General features: G+C 40.0%; 1 protein-coding gene across 15 annotated transcripts in view; it reads right to left on the reverse strand.

The window, feature by feature from the left end:
* Window positions 1-6,000, reverse strand: part of VTI1A (vesicle transport through interaction with t-SNAREs 1A) — a 348,230-nt gene that overhangs the window by 206,144 nt on the left and 136,086 nt on the right. The window lies entirely within an intron of this gene.

A 6,000-nucleotide genomic window follows, 5' to 3' on the forward strand; every position in this document is an offset into this window, starting at 1 on the left:
GCTCACATTAAAAAATGCAGTCTATGAAATGGTCTACTATTTAGAGTGACTGTCATGTAAAGAACGAACGCCGGAATTTTTTCAGCTCTTCCCATCCTTAATGGCCTGTAAGCCCAACAATCAGAAGTATGTGGTGCAGACTCCATCCACATGCTTTCTTAAGAATTTATGGAAATGTACTGTCTTTGTCTGTATGTGAATAGTTCCAAGGCACCAAAGGACCCTAGTTGTGATCATTCATGCTCTATCAGAACTGAAACCCAATTTTAGATATGTTTATATATTCAATTTCCCAAAGCCGTTGAGAAAAATTATTCCTAAAAAGGCCAAAATGTGGATGATTCTCATTAATTGGTAATGATATCTTACAGCACATGTCACTTTCCTTTTCTTTCCTTATTGAGGATATTTGATACAGAGAATCCTTGTTTCCTGATTGAGTGGTGAATTTCTACTGCTCATCGGCTTAAAGGTCAGGGGTTATGCTAGTTAGTCACGCTTATGAACCCAAACAGGACAGATCCACCTCCTAGGATGAGGCGTGGAACAACTAATAAAATTGACCCAATACCAGAGAAACAGTAAACAAAGAGTATTGACGAAGCATGGACCACCTGCTTGGTACCTAATAAGTTAGGCCAGACCCATTTACAAGTTTCTTTACAGAAACAGATGTTTAAATACAACAAATACAGCAAATAATTTTGAGTCAAAATTTTAGTCCAGAACATTCTGAATATTAGCAAAATTGTTTATGCATAGTAGACACACGAACTGGTTTTTACTGAACATCAATATATACTGTCTTTGGGGTATCATTGACTCTGGTTTCTCGTTGGTCAGTATTTTCCTTTAGAAAAGCATCTCGGACTTTCCTTCCTCTGTACCTTTGTTTAGGTGGTTCCCTTCACCCAGAATGCCTTGTCCCTAAGTTCCACTTAATATTACTCACTGTCCAGAACCCAGGCCAAACTTTACCTCTCCCCTCATGAAGGTTTCCCTAACCTTTTTTTTTTTTTTAAGGATTTTATTTATTTATTTGTCAGAGAGAGAGAGAGAGAAATAGCACAAACAGGGGGAGCAGTAGGCAAGGGGAGAAGCAGGTTCCCCACTGAGTAAGGAGCCTGATGCAGACTCGATCCTGGGACCCCAGGATCATGACCTGAGCCAAAGGCAGACGCTTAACTTTGTGCTAACACCAGGTGTTCCGGTTTCCGTAATCTAGCAACTGGATATGATGCTCTCTTCTTGGACTCCCATAGAACTATCCTTGCAACATGATTACAGTATTCAGAGTCACTCTAAGTCATACTTGCCAGCCCAACATTTATTGAAATTCTTTATTAGACTGTAAAGACCTTGAGAGCAAACAAGGGATTGCACTTTATTCATGGCTGCCTATTCAGAAGCCTTAGCATGAGGAATTGCACACAGCAGAAACAATATTTGTACCCACACACCCATGCTCTAAGATGAAAGAGTGCAAGTAAATGTCATAATGTACTTCACACCAAACACTGATTTTAAACAGTTGTAAAAATTCTTTCTTTCTTTTCTTCTTTCTTTCTTTCTTTCTTTCTTTCTTTCTCTCTCTCTCTCTCTCTCTCTCTCTCTCTCTCATGATTTTTTAAACATTCACCTTTTGCCAGGAACTATGTTAGGACTTAGAGGAGAACAAAACAGATCCAGTCTCCTGGACTTTACATTCTGATGGTAAAAAAGACAATAAACAAACATAGACTATGAAGTCAGGTAGTGATGTGTAGAGTAAGGCTAAAAATGAAAGAGAGTACTTTAGGACAGGGTAGTCAGGAAAGAGCTTCCTGAGAAGGCCACACTTGAATGAAGTGACTGTGTGTCATGTGACTATCTGGGAGAGGAGCTTCTAGGCAGAAGAAATAGTAAAAACAGAGACTCTGGGGCAGGAACATGCTAGGCATTTTTGAGGAACACATAAAAAAGAGAAATAGAAATTATGGTTAGAGGGAAAGTGGCCAGATAATAGAAGGCCTTCTGGGCCACACGCAGCACTGACTGGATTTTATGTCAACGGGACAGTCTGATCAGAGGATGACTTAATCTGAGTTAAATTTTCAAAGCATCACTCTGGCTGCTAATAAGGACAGAAAGGATGATGCTGGTCTCCTTATAGAAGGGGGAGCAACTGGGAGTCTACTACGGCAGCCCAGGATGGAGGTGTGGGTGGCCTGGATCAGAGTGGGAACAGTGGTAGTAGACACAACTGACCAGACTTGGAATTTCCTTTGAAGGTGGAACCTCTAGAATTTCCTAATAGATTGGATGTGAGGCTTGAGATAGAGGGAGGAATCCAAGCTGGCTCCAGGGTGTTAGCGTGGACAACTAAATGGAAGTTATTACCATGAACCGAGATGGAAGAGATGGGGGAGGGGGAGAGCAGAATGGTGTGGGAAGCTAGAGTTTTGTTTTGGACACATGAAGCTTGAGCCAACAAAGAGCATTCAGTTGGACATGCTGAGTAGGTAGCTAGATATACGCCTGCAGCTGGAGCTGTAAATGTGAAATTTATGGGAATATAGCTGCAATCTATTAATACATATATGTGCTTTTGAGGCTATAAGGTTAAAATTAACTTGTATACTTTTAAGCCCACTTAAAACCTATTAAGGCACACTGAATTTTAAAAATAAAGTTACTTTAATCTGTTGCCTACCGCATCAACAGTTAACCCTAATCCCAAAGGCATAAATAAGCATGCACATTTTGGGCAAACTTTAATCATAAAAAAGAATAAAGTATATTCTACCATGAATATTTCAGCAAATAGTCATGTGAAGGAACATGAATGTTTAATTTAGACATCACCTCTGTCACTGTATGTTAGATAGCATGTCTGTGATTTCCTCTGGAAATTCCAAAATGCAGTCAAGTTTTTCCATGTATAACTTAAAGTGATATTTCCCCACTATGAAGCCATCCTTTTTTTCTTCTTTTTATTCCTCCTCCCCCATTCACAAGCTGTACCACACAGAATGCTCAAAAGAATAAAAATTCTTAAAATCTCTTTAAGTTAAAAAAAAAAGTTTATATTGTCTTGGCCAGCTTTGTGCCACAGACTTAACGGAAAAGCCAGCCCAATACAGGAAACTACTCAATGCATATCATACATACATGTGGTAAAAGAAAGATTTGGGGGGTATGAAAAATCATCATGTTCCCCCCTTAAATAAAATTAGCTAATTCTGCCCATATGTACAATTCCCTCAAACAACAATTGCCCTCACTTATTTTCAAGTGCCGCTGTTAATAATAATACTAAGAAAAAAATGAATGGAAAATTCGCCTGTCCCAATTATGACTGGTCAACTCAAAAGACACAATCTATGTTAGGAAAGAAGTAAAAAGTGAAGAAAGGATACAATTCCTGGTTACCCGAGGGTGGGCAGTTGCAACAGCTCTTCTCGTCTCTCCCTGTTGATTCATTGCTGAACGAAACTTTTTAAAGCATTACAGATTAGCTTCCTATTGTTGCTGTAACCAATTACCACAAATTTACTGGTTTAAAAGGACACAAATTTATTCTCATATAGTTTTGGAAGTCAGAAGTCTGATATGGATCTCCCTGGACCCAAATCAAAGTGTTGTCAGGGCTGTGTTCTTTGTGGAGGCTTTGTGGAGGGTAGGGTCTGTTTCCTCGCCTTTTCCAGCTTCTAGAAGTCACCCACACTCCTTGGCTTGCATGCCTTCCTCCATCCTCAATGTGAGGCACACCGTATCTTCCAACCCCTTGCTGTCTGCCCTCTGCTTCTATCATCACACCTCCTTCTCTGCCTCTGACACTCTTCCCCACCACTTATAAGGACCTTACTGATTCCACTGGGACCCCCCAACAGTCCAGGATGATCTTCCTGTCTCATTATCATACACATCTGCAAGGTTCCTTTTGCCGTGAAGATAACATATTCACAGGACATCTTGAGGGAGAAGGGCAATATTCTACCTACCACACATTGTCTCCAAATATTTCATTTCCAGAAATGTTTTGCAACTGCAGTGGTTAATAACTAGGGCTCTGGAGTCAGCCAGCCATGGATTTAAAACTTGCTTCATTACACACCCAGCTATGTGACCTTGGACATGATTTGTAGTTTCTCTAACCTTAGTTTCTGGTTCTATAAAATGAGGAAAACAATAGTACCTGCTTCATAATGATAACCAGAAAATGAATGCAAAAAACAGAGCATAATTAATTTTTAAAATATTTACTTGAGTTGATCTCTGTGTGCCAGGCCCTGTGCTGGGATATTATTATTCTTCTTGAGTACAGAACAGTCTCTAGTATTGAAAGTTCTCCACAAAGGCTTTCTCCTCCAGGGTGTATTGGCTGTCTACTTATTGGCTTTCATCATATACTCCTTTGTCCGAATATTTAACTTCTCATATATATGTGTGTATATATACAAACACATACATACATACACATACACACACACACTGGAGGACTGTATCTGCCCTAAGCCCTGGCTCTACTTATTTATTTATTTTCAAAAGATTTTATTTATTCATTTTGAGAGAGAGAGAGAGAGTGAGAGGGCACAAGTCAGGGGGAGGAGCAGAGGGAGAGGGAGAAGCAGACTCTCCACTGAGCAGGGAGCCCGATGTGGGGCTCAATCCCAGTACCCTGAGATCATGACCTGAGCCTAAGGCATATGCTTCACCGACTGAGCCACCCAGGTGCCCCTCTCTTTAAAAATAAATAATAAAGTCTGTCCACTTTGACTTTCCAACACCCACCCAACACCACATTCTGGCTGCCTGCTTCTCTAGCCTAATACGCTGCTACACTAATAGACCCTCCCTGTAGCCTGTTTCCTACCTTACTGTAGCCTCACTGATCCCTGAATCCTACTCTGTTAGCTGCTTCTCACTTTAGGCCTTTTCAGGCATTCAAACCTTGGCTTTCCACAGTGGCCTTGACCTTCTGTTTCTCACTCTCGTTTCTCAGGGAGGTTTCTAGACTGCTGGCTCTTGCTTTGAGTCCAGATCCTCAGAACACAGCCAAAGAGTGACCAGTATGTTTTGAAAAAAGGGTGAATGGAGGTGAATGAAAGAAAGAAGGAATAGAGTAGAATCTTCCTGCAATCTAGCTTCTTGTTATTACTAAGTCAGATATAATGTAGGTTGATTCTTTCCTCTCGAAAATAAAATCATTTCACAAAAGCAAAGCCAGAGAAAACCAGATAAGCCCAATTCACGAATGAATATGTAGCAGGCCTTCCCTTACATACCAGCATTACCAAGAGGGTGTACAGTATATAGGAAATCAATCACGAGTCCAGGTTATTTAAAAGAATGGGAGCTTTTCCATCGGACACCTAATGGCGGCAGCAATAATACAAAATAAGCTTTTAAAAATTGTTCCCCATTGTTCTCCATTATTTGGGTCTTTGATGTATCCTACATTATGAGCTATCAAAGCAAGGCAATACATCCAAGGGAGGGAACACCACTAATGAAGGAAACATTAAAAGGTTATGCTTTCTCCCCATTACTTTTGTCTTCTTTGCAAATGGTTTTAAAGGTCATTTTAAAAATAGCCCGCAAGGCTACAAAGGCCTCTAAATATTTAAATAACACAATGCAGTTTATTTTTACATAGTGTTCTAAATGCACATCACAAAATGCTTCACAGAAATGTCAGTCAAAGGCTAAAGAGAATAGAAAGGTACATTTGAAGACTAAACAGAAGGAAAACAATGGTTCAGAAGAGAAGGAAGAGGCCTTTCAGTAAGTGATACATAAGCTAGTTGCATGCATGAAAATGCAACTGTACGGTTTGGATAATTAGAGGGACCTCAGAGACCAAAGACAGAAAAGGGTTAAACTGGAGACAGTCCACAATCCAGGTGTCAGAATTAATTGGAGGAAACTTGAGTATTGGTCTTGGATCTTTGAATGCTAGCCTGATAATGTTCCTCTGAAGAAAGCAACTAGAGGAAATCATTTTTTTTTTTTTTTTTT

This window comes from Ursus maritimus, unplaced genomic scaffold, assembly GCF_017311325.1.
Source record: "Ursus maritimus isolate PB19 unplaced genomic scaffold, ASM1731132v1 scaffold_7, whole genome shotgun sequence".
NCBI lineage: Eukaryota > Metazoa > Chordata > Mammalia > Carnivora > Ursidae > Ursus > Ursus maritimus.